The sequence below is a fragment of the Belonocnema kinseyi genome, chromosome 3 (genome assembly GCF_010883055.1).
Source record: "Belonocnema kinseyi isolate 2016_QV_RU_SX_M_011 chromosome 3, B_treatae_v1, whole genome shotgun sequence".
Lineage (NCBI taxonomy): Eukaryota > Metazoa > Arthropoda > Insecta > Hymenoptera > Cynipidae > Belonocnema > Belonocnema kinseyi.
The window spans coordinates 108,640,834-108,656,164 of record NC_046659.1 but is presented as its reverse complement, the minus strand read 5'-3'; positions in this window follow the sequence as shown (position 1 = coordinate 108,656,164).

The following is a 15,331-nucleotide window of genomic DNA, read 5'->3' as shown; positions in this document are numbered from 1 at the left end:
TTTCTTTTTTGCAAAGTGATCTAGTATATTTTCTTTCGATAATATCAAATTTTCAGAACTGCCTGTGATTTTTTTAAAAAGCGCCCAAGCCACCTTAAGAGAAGACGTAAGACGAACTGCGCTGGGCCCCCTGTCTTTGATCATGTCAAATGTGCTCTCACGGGCCTCTAGTATCGAAACAGTTTCCCCTAGGGTCCGCTAGGAATCTTTTGCCCACTGAGCCCTTTTTCTGAAATTCTCCACTGAAAATAATGTATTTATAAAAAATAAGAAGGGAATGGTAAAGCCGTGGTGGGATAGGATTTGTGAAAAATGAAGAGCAAGGTGAAAAGGAATAACAGGATGTAGAAAGAAGGAACTGCGAGAAGGTGGGAATACGAAGAAATGAGAAAGGTTTTTAGTTTAATGTGTAAGGAAAAAGAGCAGAAAAAGAAGAGTATCTAAGAAAGGACCTAACTAGATAATAAATAGGTTTAGGAATTGTAGGGTGGGAATAAGTGAGAAGATAGGGACTAGCAATTTTTTGAAGAGCATTTTTTCGAGAATTATTTCAGGGCTTGAATTCACGGAAGGGAGGTAAGAGAATTAGAAGAACGAGGAAGGTAGATGGAGAGGAGTTGAGTGACGAGGAGATAGAGAAGAAAAGGAAGTTGAAAAGGTCTATGGCAGCAGTATATGCGATGGTGTTGGCAGATAGGCTGCGAAAAGATGCCAAAGGGAAAGTAATCTTTTCGTAGGCGCAGGTGGGTTTTCTGAAGCGAAGGAGCACTATCGACAATATTTACGTCTTGCAGGTTCGTAGGTCTACGCGTTTTTTCTGGATTTCAAAGGCCCTTTCCCCTCGGTGGTTAGGCGGAGGTTGTGGGATTTGTTTGAAGGGAGGGGAGTGGGAAAGACCTGTTCGGGAGCGTAACGGAAGTATATGAAAAGAAGAAAGACAGAAAGAGAGAAGGAAAGGGAATTTCGGATGATTTCTGAATTTCTGAAAAATTTCTGTTCAGAGAAAGTAGAAATAAGGAAATTTTTAATATTGTAAATAGTAGATAAGCATTAGATATTAGCCGCGGAGGTAGAGTTTGGAGATGCGAGACAAAGCGAGAAAGTAGTTACATGCGTGCGAGACGAGTCTAGGCGAGGCGAGAAAGGCAAGACTATAAGAGCGAGCGGACTTAGAGATAAGTTGTTGATGGATATCAGATTTTAAGAGTTAGTTGTAAGAAAATTCTGTAAAAAATATGGAGTGTAAGCAACTCAATTTTTTGAGGTCAGCAGGCTGAAAAATAAAACTTTCTCTCTCTCTCTCTTCTCCCCCTCTCTCTCCCTAAATATCGATATTTGGGCATTTTTCGGGTCGTTTATTTCAAATTTAAAGTCAAAATTTTCAAATTCAAAATGAAGGATCCAATATTACGGAATGAAACTATAAAAAACCCATTTGCCTAAAAATTTGTACTCCGAGGTTTTTCTCGTAGCTGATGCCAAAGAAGAGGTAAAAATTTCCAAATTCAGAATAAAGGATCCGACATGGAGTCTCAATGCAGTAAAGCAAAACCTATTAGACTGAAAACTTCGACTCAGTGGTTTGGAAAAAAAATTTAACTACTAGTTTAACCACTTTGTCAAATATTAATTTTTTAGTTGAGTTCTTTCTTTAATTGAAAATTCAACTATTTCACTTTTAGTTGGAAAATTGATGTTATCAAGTTACTATTCAACGATGTAGTTGAAAATTGATCTTCAGTAGAATATTCTATTATTTATTTAAAAATTCGTCTTTTTCTTATAATCTTAATTTCACTGGTTACAAAAATAATATTTTTATTTGTAAACTCAGCTTGGATAAATGTGGAATTTAGTTGTATTTTGTTGTATGTTTTCTCTTTTTTTTAGTTTATTTTTCAAGACTTATAATTTTAGTGAAAAATTTATCTCTGGTTAAAAATTGGGCTATAATGATTTTTTTTTTGTGAATGGTACATAAATATTTTTTTCTAGTTGAAAATTCAACTTTATGGTTGACAATTTGTGTCTTTTTATGAAATTTGTTTTATTTTTAGGAAAATAATCTGTTTGTAAAAAAATTATATTTTCGTTAAAAGAATGATCATCTTAATTGGAAATCTATTTGGTCGTACATTAACTGTTTTGTTTCAAATTTATATTTTTGGATTGAAAATTCGACTGCTTTGTAGGAAAAAATATATTTTAGCTTAAAAATTGAACAATTTTGTTAGAAACTTCAACTACTAAGTAAAAAATAAAACTATATATTTGAAAGTTTAGCTGAATTCCGTTAAATTGAATTTTGTAAACTGAAAATTGTACTATTCTTTTTTTTTGCGAGTAAATTATCCTTTTTAGTTGAAAATTCAACCATTTTATTTTAAATTGATGTATTTGTTAAAAATTCGTCATTTCGTGACAAATTTATCTTTTTGGTGGAAAATATATATTTTTTTGTAACAAAAATTTTGTACGAAAACGCAACAGTTTTTTTTAAATGCAGCCCTTTGCTTGAAAATGGTGTGTTTTTTCTGTTGAAAAATTAAACTACTTGTTTAAAAGTTTAGCCAATTTGCTCAAAATTAAATTATTTTGTTGAGAATTCACCTATTTCTTCAAAGTCATCGTGTATGATCAAAAATTCAATTATGTTTTTGAATAATAGTCCTACAGATTTAAAATTTATCTTTTGTGGTAAAAGCACATTTTTCTTGGATGAAAAATAATCTTTTCTATTCCGAATTTAACTGTCATTGAAAAATGTCGTTTTTTTATTAAAAAATTAGCTGAGAAGTTAAATCTTTTAAAAACAAAATATGTTCTTCAGAGGCGACACGTATATTATTTATTTAAGAAGAAAATCTATAGCTCTGGATGTTTAAAATGATCAGACCTTTTTTCTAATAATGAAAAAAATAAAAAAAGGTAGTGGTTTGCAGAAAATCTTATTTAATTTTCTTTTCAAATTTGAAAAATATGAAAATAATATTTTCCATTTAACAATTTGACTCACTTTGCGTATTTTCAGTAGATTTATTTAAAAATAGAAAAAATTTTCTTCGCTTATTTTTTAAGTAAGCATTCATAAAACCATCAAAAATATTTTTAGATTGGGGATAAGCTTTTTAATAAGAAATCGTTTTTATTATTTTCTAGATTTTGACATTTTTTGGGTTTCCAGGTACTTCTTTTATATAGTTGTTAATATATGCAAATAGTAAGAATTTATAGTAACTTATATTTATAAAAATTAAAAAAGGTGAACTCTCCGCACGAAAATTATTTATTAATTTCTGAAACAAAAAAGATTTTAATTAAAAATCAAAAATATTTCCATTGAAGCAAAATAAGTTGAATTTTTAATCAAATATTTCAAATATAATCCAAAAATATATATTTTCCATAAAAACCATAAATGTATACAAAAATTGAATTTTTAACAATTAAGTTCCACTTTCATCCAGCGAATTGAATTCAAATCCAAAGAGAAAGAATTCTCGACGTCCTTCAGCCTCTGCTTAACTCTTTTGTGCCAAACAACCACGGTTCGTTCTCTGCTCCTTCCATTCCTGCTGCCTTAGATTTTTTCAATTTCCTTATCTGCTTCTCTATCTCCTCGTCGTTCAGATCCTCTCTATCTACCTCCCTCGTTCTTCTGATCCCCTCATCTCTCTTTCGTGTATCTGACTCCTGAAATGAATCCTTAAAAAACGTCCTCCATTCGTCCTTCCCTATCTTCTCACTTATCCCCACCCTACGTTTCCTAAACCTATTCATTATTTTCCACACGACCCCGTCTGTCTTAACGCTTCTCAACTCCTCTTCCAGCTCTTTTTCTTTTTCCTGCTCTTTCTTCTTACACATCGCCCTAAACTCCTTCCTTAACTTTACGTACTCCTCCCTTTTCGCGGTTCTTTCCTTCCACATCCTGTACTTCTTTTTCACCTTTCTCTTCATCATTTCACATTCCCTATCCCACCACGACTTCACCATTCCTTTCTTCTTCTTCCTAAATACCTTCTTTTGCACAAAACCTTTCACCTTCTCTTGTAGATCCTCCCATATTTCGTCCACTGACCTTCCCTCAAATTTTACGTTGCCCAACTGCTCCTGATACTTCTATATCGCCTCTCTCGTCCATGACACCTTCTCTCCTAACGACACTTCTTCCCCACCCTGCCTTTCACCAGCCTCTCCTTGTGTCCACAAACCTAATGGCTGATGGTCTGATTCCACCCTCCCTTCCAGTGCGAATTTCTCTAACTGCTACCACCCTTGCATATTCATAATCACATAGTCTATTACCGATACACCCCTCTTACTCACCTGCGTGTATTTTCCCAATTTGTCCCTTTTTACGATACCATTCGCCACCGCCCACCCTCTATCCTCCATCCAGTCTCTTAGAATCTCCCTATCTTTATTTATTGTTTTATCCTTCGATTTTCTTTCAAAGTTTACCCCTTCCCGTTCAGGCCCCCTTCCCGCCCAATTATCGCATTAAAGTCTCCCCCCATTACCACCAAACCCTCATCTCTCTCTCCTAGTAAGTTTTCTACCCTTTCTTTAATCCGTTACATTCCATCCTTATTGCACACAGTCACAAACTTATACATAGTCCCTCCTATCTTTACAACCCTCATTTGCACGCTCTTCCCCTTTCCCTCTTCATGAACTTCTTCCTCTAATCCATCCCTAATCCCTGTTATAATTCCCACACTAGCCCTTCCTTTCCTTTTTACTTTGACCGTCTCTTGTAGCCTACACCTATACCCCCTTGGCAACTTTTGCTCCACTCTATCCCATTCCTTTCTCTCTACCTACGTCTCCACCCTGCTTTACTCCCACCCCCATACTTCCCCTGAAATAAATTCCCCTGCACTTCCTTTAATACCTCCTTCTCCTCGTCCCATACCCACATTTTCTCGTCTATTTTTATTTTCCGATACGCTACCTTCGCTACTCTCCCTTCGCTCCTCTCCTTCATTGCCCTATCATTTAGCATTCTCTGAACATCCCTTTCCTTCCTCGTCAAATCATGATCGATAAAAACCTTACTATCCTTTATCCTATTTTTGTTACGCATTATTCCCAGTTTTTCTTCCGGGCTCTCCAATTCCACCACCGCCACTTCATTCTCCTTTCTCCCCTCCATCATAACTTTCCCTACCTTGCCTTTAACCCACCCTATAATCTGTAGCAGCGCTTCCAGCCTCTCCCTTTCTTCCTCGCTCTTTAGCTTCAATCATCTTATCACTATTAATTCTCCTATCTGCCTTCTTCCTTCTCTCCATCCTCAACTCCATTGCCATTAACCTTTCCTTATCCGCTTTCTCCTCCTTTTCATTCCTACGCTCTCCATCTTTCTCTTCTATCATGATGTTCACTTTCTCTCAAATACTTTGCTTCTCGCCCTCCCCTATGTCAACTGCTTCCATTCCCGACCTACCTTCCACCTTCTCCAGCCTTTTTTCCGCCCTTTCCTTCCACGCCCTATTATCTTCTTTCATCTTCTTTATTTTATCCTCTTTTTCCTTCCTTACCGACACCAACTGCATAAAGTAATAGCCCTGTGTTGTAGTTGTTAACAATTCGTTAAAATTGTTAGCAACTTGAAAAATTTGTTAAACTTAAAAATAATTGTTAACAACTTTAAAATTAATTTTCTGAGTAAAATTAATTAAGAAATGCATTTTTCAGCTATTCTAAAAGGTAAGAACTTGGTTTTTCAAAGTAACCAACTGTTAATTTCTAATTTACAAACTTTTTTTCTTAAACTCAACAACGCTCTACTATTGTTATTGTTTATGATAATTATATAAACAATTTTTTGTCGTTTCATATATTTGTGAACAAAAAATTCAGAGGGGACAAAAATTTGTCTTCAAAATTATTAATGACCATAAATATAAAATAATAATAAAACGCTGTTCAGCATCTATTAACCGAAAGTAATATAAATTATGTAAGTCTCTTAATATAGTGCAAAAGATTCGAAATTTACCGTTTCAAAATCAGGAATTTGATATCTTCAACTTATTTAAATTTAGAAGATTGTTTTTAAATTCAAATGAAACTAGATAAAACGAATTTTATTTAAAAAATAACTATATATTTAATAAATACAATTAATTAAATTTTTTTCTTTATATATAAATAAGTGTACAATTTTAATTTTTAAGTGGATCGTTATCGAGGTTTCTAAAAGAAGTTCAAAAATTATTTATTAAGGGTTGATTGCGAAAAAAATGTTGCCTCTAAAAATAGCACGACTATGAATGAGTTAATTTAATTTATTTAAACAATCATTAATTGTCATTATTATATTTTATAAATTCATTTAAAAAGAGCCTTTGGTATATAAATTGTGCAAATATAGTACAGATCAATTCACGAATCACTGCCAATTCCCAAGAATTCATTTTCACTCACTTATTTCTTTATAACAAATTCAAAATGTTTTTAAATATTTTTTTAAGCTATCAAATAATTTTTCTGAATAGTTGCTTCATTGATTCTGTATATTTTTGAATGAATCTAAGTATTTTTCGGAAACCAGTATTCTTCTAAAAAAATATCTTATTTATGTTATCAAATAAAAATAAATAAAAAGCCTTTCTCAAAAGCAGCCCTGATCGTTTCATTTGGATTTTATTAGCTTTGATTGAAAAAAATGCAAAACGGTTTTCAAATGGCTTTTAAATATAAATTTGTCCAGAAATATTTTTGTTTGTCATTAACACTCATTAATATTCCACTATCAATAAAATTTTCCACTTCCTCATTTTTTTCCACGCGTTGCATAACAAAGCAGTCGTAATATAATAATCGATTCTATTCAATTCGATTACAGGTGCACTTGTTCCCCTCAGGTATAATTTTAATGAGAATATGAACATAATCCAGTTTCTCTGTCTTTTAATCGAATAAACTATTGCGCTAAATTAATTTTTTTCTCAAATAAGACCGTTTAATAATATTTATTCGAAATAGATTACGTTTGTCGAATGATTCATCGGCAACAATCTAGAAGGAATGATTCAGAGACTTTCACTCGAGGACCTTGCTGATTACTTTCGCCGTTCCAGTTGGTCGAAAGTACGTCAGAAGGTGCAACCATGCTTAGAAAACTGATGCAATTTAAATAATTACTCTTCAGCTCATATTTCTTAATGATTTCTCCTGCATTAACCGTGAAGAATTCTTAACGGGGCCCTAGTAAGGTTCTGAATAGGTTGCCCTGCTTTTGATGTGGCCCTGGTTGGGTTAACTGACATGGGCCACACATGGCTTATAAGGATTTTTCAGATGATTCCCCTAATTAGGGAAAACATGTTTTCCTTAAAAAATCTTGGAAAAACTTCCCAGTTTTTCTAGGAACGTCCTACTTAAAAAAAATTACATTGATTGCACAGAATAAAGATTACTTTTTAAAGAAAGGCTAATTTTATTAGTTTTTAATCAAGAATACAGTTTCACTTGGAGTCTTTTAACGGCTAAAGTTTAGGAGCAGCCTGTCCAATGTTTGTATTTAATAATCATATTCGAATTTAAAAAAAAAAGTATTTTTCCATCGATTAGTCAAAATTGTGTTTTGTAGTTCAAGCTTGAATTAGCGGCACTATAAAAGAGCTTGTAAAAATATTCACTCTACAAATTTATTAACAGCACTTCCTGTAGCATTTCGAATCGCATTTTCATTTAGATATTAAAATTTTTTCCTATTCCTGCAAATTATTATTATTTATTTATTATTATTTGGTATTATGAGTTTTATATTACATGATTATTATTTTTGTCAGAATTAAATATTAAGGCCATGTGATAAGTGGGTCACGTGACAGTATTCCTACCTTACCGCCACTTTTTTTATTTCCCAACTTGGTATCACAAGAAACGCCACATCGAGTTGAAGATTTGGGATACTAAACAAGAAGCACTAAGAATGGAGGGTCTGGTCCTAGAATGGTATAATTATGAACAAAGTTTATTGTTATAAATAATTTTTTTTTGCTTTTTTCATAATTATTAAAATTTAGGACCAGACCCACCTTTCTTAGTGCTTCTTATTTATTATGCTAAATTTTCAAATCGATGCGGCGCTTCGTGTGAAAATAAGTTTGGAAATAAAAAAAGTGAGGGTAAGGTAGGAATCTGGTCACGTGTCCCACTCGTCACATGGCCTTAAACAATAAAAAAGTATATAACAATAAGCGAATTTAAAAAAAACGGAATACCTTTTTCAAAATAAATTTTTCTTGGTGTAATGAATAACAAAACGTTAATTTTGTATCTGTTGAAATTAATTCTTATACAATTATACGTATTAAATATTATATCTCTAAAAATCGATTATAATCCTTGAAGTTCCGAGAACTATTTCGAAATTTTACAATACTGCAATTCTTTGAAATCCTTTTAAAATTTACTGAAAGCTTTGAAGTCCTTGAGAGATTTTCCGAATCTTTTAAAAGCCTTTACAATATATTAAAATCCATTAAAATGATTCAAGACCCATTAGGATGTTATATCTAATTAAAATCGCTTGATATCCTTTAAAATTTGTTTAAAAAACTGATATCCTTATGGAATTTTTTAAATTCTTCGAAATCCAGTTAACTATATTGAAATCTCTTAAAATCACATAAAAATCCTTTAAAACCTGCAAAATTCCCTACATGGTCTAAAATCTTTAGAATCCCATTAAAATTTGATGTAATCTTTTAAAATCCGTGTGAATTCCTCACAATCTCTAAAAGTCTGTTGAAATTTTTGAACTTCCACAAAATGTTACGAGGTTCTTTTAAAATATTATAAATTTATTAAAATCTTAAATAATTGTGGGAATTTTTCAAAATTTTGAAATCCCTTCAAATATATTAAAATATGTTAAAACCCATAAAAATTCTTTAAAATCCTATAAAAATATTTGAAATCCTTTAAATACCTTAAAATCCTTTGAAATATTTAAAAATATATTTAAACCCCTTTAAATTTTTAATCTGATTAAAATCCCGGAAATCGTTTAAAATTTATTAAAATACTTCAGTATCAATATCTTAAAATCGTTTAAATTCAGGGACTTATTTAGAATTTTCTTTAAAACTTTTAAAACCCTTTAAAACCTGCGGAAATATTCTAAATGGATTTGAAGCTTCTAAATATTATTTTTTTAAATTTGGAAATTTTTTAACTCTCTAAAAATTGTATAAAACCCCTGAAAGTCAACTAAATCTTACGATTTCTTGTAAAATATTTTAAATATTTTTTAAATTCATTAAAATTTCTATACTTATAGAAATTTTTCCTAAACTCTTCAAATTTTTTAAAATAGATTAAAATCTCTTTAAAAACATTTAAATTCCTCAGCATGCCATTAAATCACCGAAACCCTTTTATATATACTAAAATTATTTAAAATCTCTTAAAATCCTTTAAAATATTTTTAAATCTATTTAAATCCTTTCAGAGTTTGAATCTTATTAAAATCCCTTGATATCCTTTAAATTAGCAAAAATATTGATATCACATAAGATCCTTTAAAATCGAGGGATTTATTTCGAAATCTCTTGAAATCCCTGAAAAACCGTTAAGACCTGTGAGAATCCTTAAAATGTCTTTAAATATTCAAAACCTCATAGAAATCACATAAACTCATTTGAAATCTGTGAAAATCCTTTGAAATCTCTGAAAAAACGTTTAAAATCCCTGAAATCCGAAAAATCACACGAAATCCTATGAGATCTTTGAAATATATTTAGACGAATATCGTGAAATCCTTTAAAATATATTAAAATCTATCTGGATATTTTAAGAGCCATCAAAATTTCACGAAATCCCTTAATTTTAAATCTTCGACCATAGTTAAAGTTCGAAATCTTTGACAATAGTTGAATTTTTAACCAAAAAGGTGTGTTTTTAACTCAAAAAATAAATTCTCAACCGAATTAGTTAAACTTTAAGTTAAAAAATAAATTTTTCACAAAGCAAATGAATTTTCAACTGGGATGAAGAAGCTTTGTGCAAAAAATGCCTTTTTGATGAAATTGTTGAATTTTCTACGAAATAAAATAATTTCTAACTTACACAGATAAGTTCTTAAGGAAAAATGACAGACTCTATATTTCAGCCAAAACAGAATTTAATTTTAAATTAATAACAGCAGAAGTAAAAAAAAATAAAAAAAGTAGTTAAATCGTCAATAAAAAGATACGTTTTTGCAAGTTCGTGTTAAAAAAAAAGAATCCAACGACCAAATTTGGACCGCAAAGAAAAAACAGAAACAAACAACAAAAACAAAACAAAAAATCCTGCTGTTATCTGAAAAATAGAAAAAATAATTTTCGGACAACAATAAAAAAGAGGAAAAAAATGAGAAATGGTAATGCAATTTTATTTTAATGTTTATTTTGAATGTTCTTTTATTGCAATTTGAAGATAATAAACATAAAAAAGACGAAAGAAAGAAAAAAGAACGAAGGGGATGTGGTTGGCTGTCTTCTTATTTTTCTTTCCTCTTTTTATTTTTGTCCGAATAATATTTTTATTTTTTGTTTCAGATTACAATAGGATTTTTGTTTTTTGTCTTTGTTTGTTCTTTGTGATCTAAATTTGTTCATTGGTTTCTTGTTTTTCTTAACAGGAGTTTGCATTAATTTTATTATTGGACGTTAAATAGGATTTTCAACTTAGATTTTAATCTAATTAAAAATTTTTAAATTTAGATAAATTTTCAACAGTAAAGTAGACTTTTCAACCAAAAGGATAATTTTTATTGAAATTATTTAATTTCAACGAAATGGTTAAATTTTTAGTTGAAAATATGAATTTATTACAAAGAAGATTAATGTTATAATTAAAAATACAAATTTTTCACCAAATAGTGCAATTTACAACTGAAAATATAAATTATAAGCCAAAATTGAAATAAAAAAATTACCTTTTAATTGGAAAGATTAATTTAAAAATAACAAATTTTTAGCAAAATCAATACGTTTTTAAACAGAGATTAATTTTCTGCTAAAATCATGCATTTCCAGTCAAAAATGAAGGATTATTAAGTTCAAGCTTTCAACCATGCCTTGTTCTTTAACCAAGAAGAAAAATTGTCTTCTGAAAAGAATAATCAATTTTTCACAAAATATAATCATTTTCATCCAAACTGTTAAATTTTTAAACAAAAATTTTTATTTATCACCAAAGAAATAACATTTCAATTATATACATACATTTTCAACTAGGAAAGGCACCTTTTTAGCTATAATGCAATAGTTAAAGTTTCAGTTAAAAAATGAATCTTTAACAAACAAGCAAAATTAATTTTCATACAAATAGTAAAATCTCCAATTAAAATTTTTTTAACAAAAACCAAGAATTACACTTAAATTTTCTACCAAAATATTTAAATCAGCACCAAAAAAAAAAATTTCAACGAAAGAAATGACTTTCGAATCAAAATCTTGGATTTTTTATAAAATAGATTAATTTTTTAGAAAATAGTTAAATTCTCAAGCAAGAATATAAATTCGCTACAAAAATCTAATATTTCAATAAAATACATAAATTTTCAAGTATAAAGGGAATAAATTTTGACTAATAAGGAAATAGTGAAATGTTTTTAAAAATTAATTTTTAATAAAAAATTTAATTTTCAAAAGAAAATAGTTTAATATTCAACTAGATTATTTTAAACTAAATACAAGAATCTCCCCAAAAAAAAGTTTGTTGTAGCTCTATTTTTAACTACGTAATTGAATTTTTAACTGAAGATGATAAATTTAAAAGAAAATGGAATAGTTAGATTTTTTATTTAAAAAATTAATTTTGAACAAAAAATTTAATTCTACAATATTAAGTTAAATTGTCAAGGACAATAGATGATCTTATAATTTAAAAAGATAAAATTCAACTAAAAAGGGCATTTAACAACAGTTTTGTAATTTCCTATAAAGTGTAATATTATGTCACCTCATAATTAAATTTTTCACTAACAAATATAAAGATTGAACCAAAATCAAAAATTTACCTTTCAATAAAAAAAAATTAATTCAAAAATAAGAAATTCCTAAAAAAGTTGATACCTTTTCAAAAAAAAGAGATTAATTTTCAACTGAAATCATGCATTTCCAGCAAAAAAACTGAGGTCCTACTAAATTTAAACTGTAAAGCATGACTTGATTAAGTCGTTAACCAAAAAGGTTAATTTTCAACTGAAAAGAACAATTTTTTACGAAATATGTAAATTTTCAATTAAATAGTTGAATTTTCAACAAAATTATTAATTTATCACCATAGAACTAAAAGTTCAATATAATACATAACTTTTTAACTAGGTAAGGCAACTTTTTAGAAAAAATTCAATAGCAAAATTTTCATATAAAATTGAATCTTTGGTAAACAAGAAAAAAAGAATTTTCATAAAAATATTAAAATCTTTAATTAAAGAATTTAAAAAAACAATCAAGAATCGGCCAACTGAAAAACATACATTTTTACCAAAAATAGAATAGTTAGACTTTCAATTATAAAAAGTTTTATTTTTAAGCAAAAAAAAAGGACTTTCTTACATATACTTAAATTTTCGACCAAAATATATAAATTAGTACCCATAAAACATCAATTTTAAACGAAAAAACGACTTTTGGACCAAAATTTTTAATTTTTTACAAAGTAGATTGATTTTTCACCAAATAGTTAAAGTTTTAAGCAAGAATCTAAATTCTCTACAAAATCTAATATTTCAATAAACATGGATTACAATGATTACAATTAATTAAAATTACAATAAACAATAATCATGGATTTTGAAGCTAGGAGGATATATTTAGAACATTTGTGTAAAATCTTTAAGCAAACAATTTCCAAATATAAACAAGAATCTTTCCGCAAAAAGGATAGCTTATTATAAAAAAAAGAATATTTATATTTTAAATCATAAAAATATCAATTAAAAAAGAAAAAAAAACGATTTGCAATCATATAGTTAAATTTTCTACCAAAATATTCACATTATTACCCAGAAAGGCCAGTTTTCAACCAAAAAAAAAAGACTTTCAAACCAAGATTATAAATTTTTTTTAAGGTAGGTTAATTTTTCACTAAATAGTTACATTTTTAAGCAAGAATCTAAATAGAATTAATTTGGACTTATAATAGAATTGTTTTACGTTGACTTAAGCAATTAATTTGATTAAAAATTTTATTTTAAAGAAAGTGGTTAAATATTCTATCAGATTTAAAAAAAAGATATAAAAGAATCTTCTGCTAAAAAATGGGAACAAAGTATGTAGTTCAATTTTTAAACACGTAATTGAATTTTGAACTGAAAAAGATAAAGTAAAAGAAATTGAATGTTTAGATTTTTAATAAAAAAATTAATTTCCAACAAAAAAATTAATTTTACAATATTTAATTAAATTTTCTACCGAATTGTATAAATTAGTACCTATAAATGATCAATTTTTAACCAAAAAAAATGACTTTTAAAACCAAATTTTGAATTTTTTTTAAAAAGATTGATTTTTCACCAAATAATTAAAATTTCAAGCAAGATTCTAATTTCGCTACAAAAAGCCTGAAATTTCAATAAATTTCAATGAATATGCCACCAGAAAAAAAGAAGAATTTTTCACAAAGTATGTAGTTCAATTTTTAACTACGTAACTGAATTTTCGACTGAAGAAGATAAATTTCTATGAAAATGGAACATCTTAACTAACAAATCTAAAGTTCAAACCAAAATTAAAATGAAAAAACTTACCTTTTAATCAGAAAAATTAATTAAAGAATAAAAAAAATAGATACGTTTTCAAACAAAGAGAGTTAAACTCTTCAACCAAGAAGTTTAATTTTCTAATAAAAAGACTAATTTTTAACCAAATAAATAAATTTTCAAACAAAAATTTTAATTAATCACCTAATAACTAAAATTTCAATAAAATACATCATTTTTCAGGTAAAAAATCAATTTTAAAGAAACTAACAAACTTAATTTTCCTGAAAATAGTAAAATCTTCAATTAAGGAATTTTTAATTAGAATCAAAAATCTTCCAACTAAAAAAGATACATTTTTACCCAAAATGAAAGTTGGGTTTTCAATAAGAAAAAATTTCATTTTTATGCAAAAAAAAAAACGATTTGCAACCATATATGTAGTTAATTTTTTCTACCAGAATATTAAAATTAGTACCCAAAAATATCAATTTTCAACCAAAAAAATTACTTTCGAACCAAAATTTAGAATTTTCAACAATGTAGATTAATTTTTTACGAATAAGTCAAATTTTCAAGCAAGAGTCTAAATTCCCTACAAAAAAAATATATATATCACTAAAATGCATGAATTTTCAAGTAAGTGCATAATTTTTGTCTAATAATGAAATAGTTGAATGCTTTTTTAAAATTAATTTTGATCAAAAAAATTAATTCTATCATATTTAGTTCAATTTTCTACCACAATAGTTGATTTTCGAATCTAAAAAGAAAAATTTGCAACTAATAAGGACTTTTCAACCACATTTTTGTAATTTTTTACAACGTACAATAATATTTCACCACATATTTTAATTTTTATATAATAAATGTAAAGTTTAAGCTAAAATTAAAATGAAAAAAGTTACTTTTTCATCAGAAAAATTAATTAAAAAATAACAAATTTTTTAAGAAATTAGATACGTTTTCAAACAGAGATTAATTTTCTACCAAAATCATTTATTTCCAGAAAAGAAATATAGTCTTTCTAAAGTTAAACTTTCAACCATGCGTTGTTAAATTCTTGCACCAAAAAGGTTAATTTTCTACTAAAAAAAAGACTAATTTTTTAAAAAATATATAAATTTTCAACTAGGGAATACATCTTTTTAGCAATAATGTCACAGTTAAATTTTCAGTAAAAAAAAAAGCAATCTTTAAGAAAGTAAACAATTCAATTTTCATGAAAATTGTAAAATCTTCGGTTAAAGAATTTTTGAATAAAATTAAAAAATTTTCAACTAAAAAAAAATACATTTTCACCAAAAATGTAAGTTAGATTTTCAATTATAAAAAAGTTAATTTTTAGAGAAAAAAAAACGATTTGCAACCATATATGCAGTTAAATTTTCTACCAAAATATTCAAATTATCACCCACAAAATATCAATATTCTACCAAAAAACATGACTTTTGAACCAAAATTTACAATTTTTAACAAAGTAGATTAATTTTACAGTAAGAAATTTAATTTTCAAGCAAGAATCTAAATTCTCTACAAAAAAACTAATATTTTACAAAAATACGTGAATTATTAAGTAAAGGGGATAAATTTTACAAATAACGAAATAGTTCAATG